The sequence below is a fragment of the Dipteris shenzhenensis genome, chromosome 6, assembly GCF_047967505.1.
Source record: "Dipteris shenzhenensis isolate YYH24624 ecotype China chromosome 6, Dip_SZ_1.0, whole genome shotgun sequence".
NCBI lineage: Eukaryota > Viridiplantae > Streptophyta > Polypodiopsida > Gleicheniales > Dipteridaceae > Dipteris > Dipteris shenzhenensis.
In genome coordinates this window covers 37,794,437-37,809,483 of record NC_141601.1, presented here as the reverse complement: position 1 = coordinate 37,809,483, position 15,047 = coordinate 37,794,437, and positions in this window count along the sequence as shown.

The following is a 15,047-nucleotide window of genomic DNA, read 5'->3' as shown; positions in this document are numbered from 1 at the left end:
GGCCAGATTTGAGATGAAGGATTTGGGAAAGTTGTATTACTTCTTGGGCATTGAGGTGAATAGATCCACAAGTGGGATATCGATCTTGCAAAGGCAATATGGATTGGACATGCTGTCCAAATATGGAATGACAGGCTGTAAGCCTATTTCAGTTCCTTTGGAACAAAATGTGAACTTGAGTGTAGATGTAGGTGAGCTTCTGGAAGACCCTACTATGTACAGACACATAGTAGGAAGTTTGATTTATATGACTATTACTAGGCCAGATTTGAGCTATGCTGTTGGGTTGGTAAGTCAGTTTATGCAGGCTCCAAGGAAACCGCATTTGGATGTGGCTAGAAATATACTGAGGTATGTGAAGTCCACATTGCAGTATGAACTATTTTATGAGATTGGGGTTCAGATACAAATGCATGGATACACTAGTGCTGATTGGGCTGGTAGTATCTTTGATAGACAACCTACCAGTGGATATGTGTTTTCTTTTGGGAGTGCCGCAGTCACTTGGAGCAGCAAGAAACAGCCTACAATTGCCTTTCGAGCATAGAGGATGAGTACAGGGGTGTAGCAATGGCTGCATGTGAGGCAGCTTGGTTGCATAAGCTACTTTATGATATGCATCAGTCTACAGATGGGCCAGTTGTCATTTATTGTGACAACATGAGTAGTATACACTTGGCAAAAATAACCCAGTCTATCATGTTAGAACAAAGCACATTGAGGTGCATTATCTTTATGTTTGGGAGAAGGTTCTAGTAGGTTTTATTGATCTAGTTTATGTCAACACAGAGGATCAGATAGCTGACATATTCACAAAGGCATTAGGTGCAAAGAAGCTGTGCAAGTTCAGAGACCTACTTGGTGTGCAAGAATTGGGATTGAGCTTGAGGGGGAGTGTTAAGATATCGAGCTCGACTCATGATATGCCACGGTGACTATTGTGCATTTATGTCATCGACTTGTCAGCTGCAGATGCAGTTGGCACACCGCCCATGAATAATAGCTGGATGATTGCTATCTTTATGTACTCTAGTTAGTGGCTCAGTTAGTATGCCACCTTAGTTAGTTGAGTTTGGTTTGAGACCCACATATAGGATTCACCTATTCCTTTTATACTAAGAGAGAGTCCTTTTGGCTTTCACAACTAAGAAGAGGAAAACTATTTTTAGCCTCCACCTTTGTGTGTATTCCCCCATTGTGTATGTGAGAAAGCTGCAAGTGAGACTCCTTACTTCTCTCCCACTCTCTTCACAAAGGACTCATGCAACTTGGCCTTCAATGCATCCAACTCATAAGTGTTCTTGCTAGCCAATAGCATATCATCCACATGATAAAGTGCCACGAGAATCAGGCTATTATCCTTAGCCATTTTAGTGTAGAGGCAATGATCAATCTCACTTCTTCTGAAACCCTGGGACTAAATGAAAGCATCAAACTTCTGATACCATTCTCTAGGCACTTGCTTAAGGCCATAGAGACTCTTTTTTAGCTTGCAAACCAAATTCTCTTTGCCCTTTTCTTCAAATCCTTTTGACTGTAACATGTACATTTCCTCATGCAAATCCCCATGTAAGAAAGCTTCCTTGACATCCATCCGCATAAGCTCCATATCCTCTATTGCCACAAGTCCAAGTACACATCTAAGTGTGGTCATCTTCACAACTGGAGAGAATATCTCATCAAAGTCCACACCCTTCTCTTTCTTGAATCCTTTAGCAACCAAATGGGCCTTGTTCTTAGGCACATCATCACTAATTTTTCATGTGTGAATTCATCTCTAACTGCATAGCATACTCCCACTTGAGCTGATCCTCATGCATCATAGCCTCTTTGTAGCAAGAAGGCTCCCTACAAAGCATCACATACTAGTCTGCCCCTAGAACAGATCTCTCAAGCAGTCTAGACACTCTAGATGATCTTCTCAAGGGTATTTCAGCTTGCTGTCCTACTTGCATATCGCCACATTTGGCTCATCATTTCCACCAATAGATGATCCATCATCTGCCCTTGATTTTGTACCTATGGGAGTACCTGGTGGCACTGTTTCCTGCACATTTTGTGCATGGACAGCTTGCTATCCTATCAACATATTCGGGTGGATTCACATTTTGGAAAGTGATTCTCCTCATTTCCACATCCCTCATGGGTGCATCTTCTTCTCATTGAAGACCACATCATGGCTTCATATGATCTTCTTTGCTTCTAGATCCCAGAGACGATAGCCCATCTCCACTTTCACCATAACCCAAAAAGATGCATTTCCTAGTCTTAGGATCTAGCTTCTTCCGAAGCTCTTTTGGCACATGTACATATCCCTCACACCCAAATCTATGCAAATGAGAGTAAGAGGGCTTCTTTCCACTCCATGCCTCTTCAAAAATACCACCATCAAACTCTTACTAGGTGATCTATTGATCACATGCATTGGAGTCTTCATTGCCTCAATCCAAAAACCACCAGAAAGACTTGCATTGGAAAGCATACATTGCAACCGAGTTGCAACCTTTCTTGAATGGTGTGGTTCATTTGTTTTGCAACTAGATTCTGCTTTGGAGTATGAGGAGAGATGAGCTCCCTCTTGATCCCATGTGTATCACAGAAATATTGAAAGTCATAAGAGATATGCTCTCCACCATTATCAGTCTATAGGATTTTAAGTGTTCTACCTGACTGATTTTCAGCCAAAGCCAACCATTTTTGAGACACTTGGAACACATCACTCTACCGATCTATAGCATAAGCCCATGCTTTCCTAGTTGCATCATCAATGAATGTCACATAGTATTCAGCCCAATGTAATGATTGTGTAGGCATGGGACCACATACATCTGGATGCACCAAATCAAGTCTTTCAAGCTCTTTCTTTCCCCTTATTTTATGGGCTGATTTAGTCTGCTTCCCATAGAGACAATGCTCACAAAATTCAAAGTAAAAAAAACTCAAATGTTGTACATAATCCAAACGGCATAAGATTTTCATTCCATTCTGGCTCATGTGCCCCAACTTGCAATGCCACAAACAAGTACTTCGCTGCTCGGTTATTGCAACAACATGATCAAACACCCCTGATACATGTAAGGGATACAAAGTCCCACACTTGGCACCTCTGGCCAAAACCATAGAGCCCTTCTAAATTTTCCAACTCTGAAATCCAAAAGTGGTATGAAAACCAGCATCATCTAGCCGACCTGTTGAAACGAGACTCTTGGTCAGCTTAGGCACATGTCTCACATTTTTCAAAATAAATGCAGACACATTTGTGAAACAAAACTTTATGTCACTCACTCCCACTATGTCACATGCATAGTTATTTCCAAGATGCACACAACCTGTCTTTCCACTATCATAAGTGGAGAACGGTTTCCTATGGGGAGTAGCATGGAATGAAGCACCAGAATCCAAAATCCAATCCTTGGAATAAGCATCATCTAAAGTGGTAAGCAACATCTGAAGTGGTAAGCAAGGCTGCTAGGTAGACTAGTCATGAAGAGAATGTCATTGTCACTATTATCAGTGACTGCATTAATCTCCTCAATCTTCATTTGTCCTTTGTCCTCCCTTTGACTCTATTCCTTCTTATTTGCACCCTAATTTGCATTCTTTTTCTTATCCTGTTGCTCTCTTTTAAGTTTGTAGCAATCCTTTTTCATGTGGTCCTTCTTGCCACAATGGTAACACTCAATGTTCTCTGCCCTAGATTTGCTACGAGACTTCCCTCTTTCTTGGGAACTATGATCTGCCCCCTGCTTGTTGCCATCCATGGACTTTCGTCTAATCTCCTTGGCCAACCAGCTACCCACAACATCATCAAACTTCAGGACTCGACTAGGTACAGAGTTATCGACAACTGTATGGAAGGAATCCTGAGAGAATGGCAATGAGCACAAGAGGAATATTGCCATAGTCTCTACATCAAAATTCATCGTCTGAACCTGAAGCTGGCTGAAACTAATATTGAATTCATTCAAGTGAGAAGCAATGGAGACCCCTTCCTTCATCTGTAGCTCAAACAACCTCTTCATGAGGTAAACTTTATTAGAGGCAGTTTCCTTCTCATAAGTGGCACATAATTTCTTCCACAAATCTTCCGTAGTTTGTTCATTTACTAATGCAAAATAAACTAACTCTGCAAGGTAAAGTCTAATAGTAAACTTTGCTAATGCATCCAACTCATTCCAGTCATCCGTAGACATATCTGCAGGATTAGCTCTAGGAAAGCATAGATTCAAGTTATTGAGGACTAGTTGTTACCTTTTCTGCAAGTGGCGGGGTCGGACAATTCACAAATGCCGATGTGGCCATTTCACGATAGTACCTCCTCAATACTTGATTATAATTCACATAAATAGAGAAGGAAGAGGGAAAAAGAGAGGGAAAAATAAGAAAAGAGTGAAAAGAGAGAAATCATATGCTTATGCTTATGGATGTGTATATGAGCATATTTAAGCATATGCTTATGAAAAGAGAGAAAAAGAGATGAAAGAGAGGGGAAAAGAGAGGGAAAAAGAAGAGAAGGACATGATTGAAAGAGAGGAAGAGAGAAGAGAGGATGAAAGAGTAGAAACAAAAGAGAGGAAGAGAGAAAGCATATGCTTATGCTTATGCATGGGCATATGAGCATAAGCATATGTAAATGCAAGAGAAGAAAAAGAGGAGAAGGAAGAGGGAAAAGAGAGGCGAGGAAGAAGAGAAGCATATGAGCATAAGCTCATGCATAAGCATAAGCATAAGCATATAAGCATATGCTTATGAGCTCATGTATATCACGCATTTCTGGCTTCATCTCTTCAGCACCCTTATGAGTTCTTCCGGGCCTCATTGTGGTAGTCCTTATATGATGCCTTGCATGAGGAGTATTTGGATGTCTCTTGCATTGAGCTTTTCTTTTACTATTTCTGGTAGATAGGGGTTTGGCTCTTTTCTAGAGCCCTGCCCTGTTGTTAAATGGTTATTTCATAATATAATGTTCATAACTTCATGAAAAAAAAAGAAATTGTGTGTGTGTGTGTGTAAATAAATCATTAGCCAAAATGAGGAAGGGCTTTGCATGCCATCGCACAAAGTGTATGTGATGCCCACTATCTTTAATACATTTTAAGTGATGTGATGTTTGCAAAGGTCTTGCATCTCCTAGAACTCTAAGTCAACATAAGCACACCATTCATGTTGATAATTACTATTGGGCACTATTGACTTTTAAGAGTACTATGTATTCTAATCTCTTCTAGCAATTGCTTTGCAATTGGTTTAGTTTGAGGCACCTAGTGTGCATTTTGATATGACTTTTCCCTTAGCCCTTGTTCTATCTGAGGCACCTCCTAAATCATTTGCATCATCATCAACCTTTCCCTTTGGCACTTCTTCTACCAACTTATATAACACATGTTTTGCACTTTCATCATTTATTTTCTTTCCCTTGGCACCTCCTCTATGTTAGGCAATGGCTTAGCATTTTCAGCTTTCTTTGGAACTTGTGCTCCATTTGGCATCAGCTTTGTCTTTGCATGATCATTGCAATGAGTATGATACTAGCACTCTATCTACTACATTAAAGCAAAACCAGCCATTAAGCACAGATCCATAGCATACACTCAACATAATATAAAAAAATTGTATGAATTTCATGTATTCCAAATAAAAATAAACCATGCTACAATATGGATAGATTGCCCACTTACACCCATGTTACAATATGGCTTGATTGCCAACTCACACATATACTTTGTCACATGGCTTTCTTTCTCTTCTTGATCACACATTTAGCACGTTCATTATCATTTGCTTTCTTGTATTTGATGCCTTCATCTTCATCTTTCATTGTTCTCCTAGGTGACTTCAGAGGTGTCTTGTTTAGAGAGATGTGACTAGCACTTTCATCTCCATTTGATTTATTTAAAGGTGTCCCCTCTAGTGACTTTTTATCGTGCCTTCTTTGGTGAGGTCGAAGAACCTACACTAGTTCCTCCTCTTGGGTGTCACTAATTCAAAAGTAGGACTTCATCTTCCCATGTCTCACATTGAGAATCTTCTTGATCTTCCCACTATTAATCAACCCTTGTTCATCTTTGCTATGGAGAATTAGTATCTATGAAATTGCCAAGAAAAAGATATTTGAGGAGAGATCAATTACAAGAAACTTGTGATGAATGAACAATAGTCTTTTGATTGTACTTGAATTCAACTCTTTATCATCATTCTTATCTGCAACATTTTGGTCAATTGCACTTGAAATTCTTTTTTGAAGGATCAATGTGCTATGAGGAAAGATTTCTAGTTGATGGAGAATAGATCTTGGAAGTCATACCGGGTACCCTCTTTCACAAATCATCAACTACAAACTACTCATCTAGAATTGAGCCTCCAAGGTGAGAAATGTTATAAAAGAAATATAAATACTACAAAACTCTAAAAATAGAGGGTGCCTTTTCTAGGTATAGCAAGCATCTTCAATGCCCTTCAAGATGGTCAATGTGCAGTTGCTCTATAGGAATTTTTCTTTACCAAACAAACATGCACAAAGAACAGGTGACAAGGTAGAGAGAAAACTATCAAGCATGAACCAACAAACTAAAATCCACATGCAAAACAATTCATATAGGATCCAGTTGATAAGTTTTATGTACAACAATAATTGATGGTGAAGATGTGGATGTATTGTGACTTGGAGGCTATGTTCCACCCAGTCCTCAACTTAATGCAATAGTACAAGTGTTGCAGCTTCTTTTCATACATTTGTTATTGTGCTTGGCTTGCAAGAAATCAACACATGTTTGAGAAAAGCATCATATGAACAAGAAGATATGAAGACATAGCTTTTTGATATCAAACATTTAACAAACCTACAAAGGACAATGAATCTAGGCACAAATGTTAGGTTGTGCCAATGTCCATGATTGTGATTTACAATACATTAATAAGCACATTAACATGATTCAAAGCATAAAGCACATAAAAAGATAAAGTGTATTGAAGAAAATAAAATATAAATTCAAAGCGTTTTGAAGCATATAAAAATAGCACATGAAGAAACACATCAATATGATTTATAAGACCTTCCAAGGCACAAGCCTTGGTCTTTAAAGCAAATGAATGTGCTTTATAGCACATTACTGTGATTCAAAGCACATTGTGATTCATGATTTTGGTTTGATGTAGTAAAGTAGCTATAAGCACAATTAAAAAAATACTTGCAAAGCTATTACATCAGCCATAATCATGAAATTCTTAGTTTGGTCATGGTGAAGCGAGAAACTAGAGGGCTTTATAGTACTTGCACTAATGGGGGCATATAGGTTTAAGGTCTAGGGATAAGCCTAGGCCTAGACAATAGATGGAGTGCACTGTGAAGGCCCAAATATAGACTCAAGTGAGCTCCAAGTGGCACATGTTGGGCCTGAAGGGAGGAAGTATACAATAAGAGTTCAAAGTGGAAGGAGGTCAACAGAGAAAGGATCTCACGCAAAGGGATATATACGCACTGCCACGAATGCATTCAATGCAGTGCCACTCAGAGTCTCCTCCCTTTGGACATAGAACTGGCTCCCACATAGACCTTATGCTACCAAACTTGGTATCACTTGCAATGCGCTTGCAACACATGATGAGGATTTAGGTGGCTTGCAAACTGAGCATTCATCTGGGAGATATGAGCATCTATCCGCATGGACCATTGCTCCAACATGACCAGATCTCTAGTCATTCAAACCTTGCTAGGCCAGGTCAAATTTTATGTGTGTTTTGCAACAACACACATTCCTATAGCCTAATTGAAATGTCAGGGTTCTAAGTATAAACCTGAGATACAACTCCTCCTGCACATCCAACCCATGTTTGACCCAAACCAACAACCTAATAGAAATTCAATAATTAAATTAAACAACTTCTAGAAAATAAAACAATTATACGCTATGAGAAAATAAAATAATTTCAACCAACAGGTTGGTTTAGGATAATCATAATTTTAGTTACCTTCAATCATTAGAAAACAAATCAAGTTTGGCCAGTTTCGAATCACATCAACCTAGCTCAATGATATATATTGTTGTTCTAACCATCGGTTTTGGATGATCATGTTAAGAACATCAAACTTACTAGAAAAAAAATAAATTTCACATTAAGAGCATCAAATTACTAGAAAACAAATCAATTTCAACCACTGAGCTGGTCTAGTGCATCACATAGATAACATCAATTATAAGATAACAAAACAAGGTACAACCACTAAGCTGGTTTAGGGCAGTCACATAACTAGTGTCTAACCTGAACCAGCTTAGTGATAGTTTTCAATTTCAACTAGCTTCAATCATTAGAAAAAAAATCAATTTCAACCACCAGTGCATTACCTATAGAACATCGATTAGACAATAACAAAAAAAGGTACACGTGACAAAACTCAGTTTAGAAATTAAATTAACCAGCTAAATGATATATCTTGTTGTTCCAACCACCAGACTGGTTTTGCATGATCACATCAAGAACATCAAACTATTAGTTAAAACAAATCAATTTCACATTAAGAACATCAAACTACTAGAAAACAAAATCAATTTCACCATCAGACTGGTCTAGTGCATCACTTAGAGAACATCAATTATACAATAACAAAAAAAGTTACATGCGAACTATATTGGTGTTATTTTCCTAACAATCACATAACTACTATTTGGCCCAAACCATCTCAGTGTATATCACTATTGCAACCACCGGGTTGGCAGTTTAGAATCACATCACCAACTCAATGATATTGTTTTATATTTCTGCTGGCTTAGGACAACAATCACATTAATTCCAATCCATCCCACTTTAGAATTCAAACAATTAAAACTAAAGTTTTAGACAATCACAAACAAGCATCGTGCGAGTTAGAACACTGACTTGTGTTGTGTCAAGCATGTGTATGATGCGCTCGTCAAATTGCTTATGTCCCGTCAACTTTTTGTAGATGTCCTTCTTGTTTGAAGAAACCCTTATGTTCTCATGCCGAAACGATGTCACTCTAGCAATCACTTCCATAGTTAGGTTGTCTCTCATTTTCTTGTATGCTTTTGAAGCCCACTTATTTCTCAAATGGGGATCATCTTGCATTGCTTCCCACTCTACGTCCAACTGATAGAGCCACATTGGTCCTTTTTATTGACAACATCTTCAACGTTGTGCACCCAATCCATTTCTCTTTTGTTTCATGGGATACCAACATAGTTAATGTCGCCCTCTTTGTAGCTAGTTGATCTAAGTTATGCACCCATTTTACTTTTTGTAGGCCATTTCCCATGTTAGAAAGCAGTGTCTCTTGTGTGTGTCCCGAGGTGTTGGCAAGGTTGTCACACTATAAATTTTAGAGTGCAAAAATTCTAATGACACAAGACTGGTACTCATCTAAATGGCCTAATGTTGTTGTCATGAATTCTCCCACCAATCGATTGACCACAGCTCATGTTCTTTGCTTTGATGGCAACATTTGAATGTGTGCATCTACAACTGCTTCCTGCTGTTGCTTTTTGTCTTCTCAATGTTTCTCCCTCCATATATGTTGCCAAAATGTCTTTCATTGCCTCTTTGAGCTTCTTTTCTCGTTCCCATTTCTTTCCTTGTCTCACAATTTGCTCCTTATGCTTTGTAGCTCTCCTATCTCTCTTCCTTTGTCTACACTCTTCCAAGCCATCTTTCCATTACCATGGAGACAATCAAATAGAGACCAACTAGTTGGTGAGGCAAGCAAAGAAAAGAATACACCTTGCCCACAGTAAAGAAGATAATACCAAACCAAATCATGCAGGTTGTAGGGTGTGAGTCGAGAGGTGCGACTCCATTGTGTAGTGTAGTTCATTCAAATATTTGCTAGAGCAGGAGGTGTGAAAATTAGAAAGTCCATGGGGTAGCAAAATCCATTGTGGGTTCCTCCCTCTAGCAATACATGTTAGCAAAATTTGATATATGGCTTACCCCCAAGCAAGGGCAATGTGGCCTCAAATGCTTCAAAATACAAATAGGCCAAAGGGCATGCTATCGCATTTGATGTTGTGCATTGTGAAATGCAATGACCTTTAGCATGCTAATGAACAATATAAAAAGGAATTGTAGGGAGAAAGAAGTGATGCAAAATTGTAAATAGTGTTGGATTTATTGAAAGATCTTTGCATATGCACAAATTGTACATTTTCAAATTCTTTCACTCTAGGGTGAATCAAGATACCAATATCACCAACTATCAGTGTTTTAAGACCACCATGTACTAGCCCCACTGGTTTGGATTCCAATTTTTCTTTCAATTTAATTTGGGTTTCAACAAACCAACAGAAATTTATGGAGTGGCCCTCAAATGGGTATGCAAAATTTTAGCACAACATTGGAGGCCCTTAAACTATACCAGATGTGTCCTTTGGTTGAGGAGAAGCTTAGATAGTGTACTTTAGAATGATTACTTGGCTTCATATATGTGCATAATTTTTTTAAAATGTTTTTGCATAAATTGTTATTGTTTAGAACACATGCCTCACATGCAACATAGCACTTGTGATGATTTAATGATCTCATTACAAATTTTAACTCCCTATTTCATTAGTCTCATATTGAAGTTTTGAATGCGTATTACCATGCTTGGATACTAAGTTTATCAAATTCTATTGAGCAATGCATAAGTTATGGGTCGAGCAAGTTACCTATATACAAAAAATGCCATGAATCTAACAAAAAATGGCTACACCCAAGCTTGCATTGACCAGGAGGAGATTTCAACATGGTTGAATTCTATGGAGACAATATTGATCAATCAAAGGGAGGCTTATCAGATAGAGAGAGGGCTGAGTGGGACCGCTTCATCCTATATGCCAGACCTCATAATTCATCTCGGCTGGATGACTTCTCCCACATACCAAGCAATTTGCAGTTCTTTTGTTCTAGAGCTTCTCACGATTCTCTATCCCTAGCCAAACTAGACATATTCTACGTTGGTCAGTGGAGCCAAGCTAGAGAAGGGTAGGTTGTATTTGTCTCATATTTGTCCAGGCTATGTTTTAGTAGACCATGCTCCAACATTACTACATGTTGTGCCCACATCTAGATTGGGGTATGGGGGCTCAGTTAGAGTCCCTAATTTCTTATTCTAGGACATGGGGTTTGTGTAGGTTATTATTAAGATAAGGAAAAGCAATGGAAGAAGGGTAAAGCACCAAACAACATCTAGGAACAACCGGGTCGTGCAATCAACTAATGGACATTTGTTTGTACAACGTGTACATTCTCATCATTTTCACATGCCCAATGTGAAATCAATGGAAAAAATAACAAGGTGACAAAACCAATATAGCCTTGCTTTCATGAAAGGAAGAGGAGTTCAGGTGGAACAATTCCAAATCTATGTTTAACTAGCATTCTCTGATAAAGTGTGTCGCAAAATTAGGACTATTTTTTTAATTCCAGGTACACACACCTATTTATTCTCTATTGTGGACTCGCAAAAGTTATTGTCTCAGATTTATGAATTAAACAAAATGTTGAGAAATCATCCCTCCCTCGTCTCTCTCTGCTCTCTCCATTTTGTCAAGTAGCCAATCCACATGAATATCCTTTGGAAGTGCTCTTAGATACTAAGGGTATGGCACACGAGATCCATGGTGTGTATGAAAGAGGGCCCTTTCTTCTTGTCTTCTCTTTGCATCCTCATATCTTGTCACCCATCTTTTCATCACATCACTATTAGCATGCAATAGAGGTTGATATTACTAAGTAACTCTGTGTCTATTACTTTGCTACGTCCTTTCCCTTGAGGCACAATAGAGGTCATCCTTAGGTCTTCATCATCTCTCCATAGTCATGGGAGAGAGCTATCCACATCAACAAGAAACTCTAAAATACATAGAAGTGATTCTTGTACCAACCAACCCTCAACCATGCTACCTTCGGGTCTTGCATTTTGTATCACAAAACCCTTCAAGGTCTTCATGAAGCGCTCGAGGAAGAACAATCATTGTGCATGTATAGTACCGCATATAGCAATCTCATCCACCAAATGCACTATGAGATGTAGATGGCTTGTGAGAATAGAACGTGGAAATGTCTCTTCCACTAAACGAACCACCTCCACTGACATAACTCGAGCATTCTCAAGTGTGGTGGGATTTATTTCCTTTGAGCTCACATACCTAAAGTACACAATATTAGCAATATGAACACCTTGCATCCTGTAAAGTACCTCACAAGCTCGCCCATCTTGTAAATACAATATTCACATTTGGTATCCTATAAAGTACCTCACAAGCTCGCCCATCTTGTAAATACAATCCTTCATGTCCTTCGATGCACTGTGAGAAATGCTAGTAGGTAGTATGAACTGAACACACGAGGAATAGTTGATTAGTTGCTTTTAATTCACTCACAAATTTGGAAGGAAAAATATATTATGCACATAAAATACTTACTTGGAGCCTCTTGTGCCAATCATGAGATTTCAAGCCATATAATTGCTCTACACCTCTTTTCTTGCTCTTTGTGAAGGCCCCCTTCAAACACCTCATGCATCCAGTGGGAGTACAAATGGTAGTGATAGCACACTTCACCGCCACCATCTCTAGCTTTGATAACCTCCACGGTGCATGAGGTGAAAAAACACACCCATTTGGTCTCTCTTGTGGCCAAGCTTCATGCATCCTCCCTGTGGTGCGTAGATCCTCCCTTATGCTTGTGGAATCTCATGTCCCATTCAAATGTTTCCAAATGGTAGATGCCACATTCTTGAAGATATGCATGGGATCAAGCAAATGATTGATCTTGAGGTGGGACCAATATGGTAAATGATAAAAGATGGAGTATCTAAACAAAATCTGGTGTTAGCGAGCAATCTTTATTTCCTGCCAATATAGCACACAATAGTTACAAACCCTTACCGACTCATGCCAAGTGGTGGAGTCGTCGTGGAACCATCCCAAATTCTCATCCAATCTCCTGCAGTGAGTGATTGTAGGGGGACTTCATTCCAAGGAGCAACATATCTAGGATGATCAGGTGGGAGAAATCGATGGTGATTCTCATAGATGACCTTATTCAATGTGTCTGCCCAAGAGGCAACTAGCAAAGGACCACAAATAGCACATGCATGGTAACTCGATGTAGTGAGACTTGAACAATAGACGCAATTAAGGGTTGAAGGTGGGTTTAGGGTGCCACATCAGTTGCCTACTCATAATTAAATGTGCAATGCTTACCTGAACACTCGCCATAGCCTGGGAAGTCATGCATCGTCCACATCAAGACGGCTTTGCAGTTGAAGTCTCACATCATGCACCTCGATACCTCTCCAAAGTATCTCTAGCTCATTAATCAAAGGCTCCAAATAAACATTAGGATTTTTGACTTTATGTTTCCTTGGAATTAGAAGGGATAACATAACATGTTCTTTCTTAATAGCCATAGAGGGTGGAAGATTATAATTCACCAATATCACTGGCCATACACTGTAAGAGGTGCTTTTGAGACCAAATGGGTTCACACTGTCCATACCCCATCCAAGTCTCAAGCTCCTAGGTTCTTCTTGAAGCTTGTCCATGTGTCTTCAATATGCTTCCATGCAGGAGTGATTGCAGGAGTTCTCCACTTGCCATCGGTTGATCGATGGGCGGAATGCCATGATATGAGCTCTACAATGGATTTGCACTTGAACATATGTTGGATGTGAGGGATTATGGGAAAATGTCGTAGAACCTTACGAGGCACATCCAAAGTTTTGAGATCTGCTCTATATCTTGCCTCTCCACAAGTAGGACACTCTCTTGCATCCTTATGTGGTCCACAAAATAGAACACAATCATTGACGCATGCATGGATGCGCTTGTAATCTAATCCTCTAAGAGTGGTCACATGTTGCCTTGCCATATCTCTTGAGGTCGGTAATTTATTCTCCCTTCGAAGCATTTTACACAAGATCCTGCACGTGAAGACCATAAATGAGGAAAAGCATTCGAGTAATTGACCCACTAGCATAATTCACCATGTTTGCAAAATAGACTTCAAAGCTTACTTGAATAATGCATTCAAACTTGCATTGCTCCATCCATAGATGGTTTGCAAGTTTAGTAACTCAAGGGAGGCACGTAGAATAGAGAATGTGCATCCCTCAAATAGTGGAATCGTTTCTATGGTAAAAAGATCATCCTGCTCCATGCTATCATCCCTCCCTTCAGATTGATGGACATATAAATCCCACACCATATCATCAAACACCTCCTCCTCCATGGCCTCATTTGGCTCTTGCCAAACTTCAATCCCCAAACAAAAATGCATCAGTCCGAGGTCTGTCATTTCAAACTCTCTTCCTAGCAAATGCTTTGTCTACGAGATCTTCTCTTCATGATTCCCTGTTATGACAAGGTCGTCCACATAAAGGACCACGATCATACACCTGCCTCCTTCTCTATAGATATACAAATTTGCATCAGATGGGCTCCTCCTGAACCCATTTTGCAGAAAGTAGGCATCAATCAGCTGGTACCACGCACGTGGGGCCTATTTTAGCCTGTAAAGTGCCTTCTTCAATTTATAGACTTTACCTTCTGAACCAAGGATCACAAAACCTGGTGGTTGGTCCACGTATACCTCCTCCTTGAGATCTCCATTCAGAATGGTGGATTTTACATCCATCTGAAACACAGGCTAACTTTCCTATGCTACTAAAACCAAAACACTGCGAATTGTGGTTAGTTGAGCTGTGGGAGCAAAAGTATCCTGATAATCAAAACCATGTACTTGTGCGAATCCTTTTGCCATGAGCCGAGCCTTGTACTTATCCAACGTGCCGTCAGATTTGTACTTCATCTTGTACACCTTCTTGCTGCCGATTACCTTGCATTTTGGTGGTCGATCCACAAGGTCCCAAGTGTTGTTCTTCATTATGGAGCCATAATTTGACTGCATAGCCTCCATCCACCTATCATTTGTTAGATCTCAATGCTCCATTCTTGTGTAGCTACGCAGGAACCAACCAACTCTACTTGTAAGCCTCCCATATGAGGAGAAGGCATTTGAATAGCACGGTTATCCGGTAGGTCCTAGTTTGG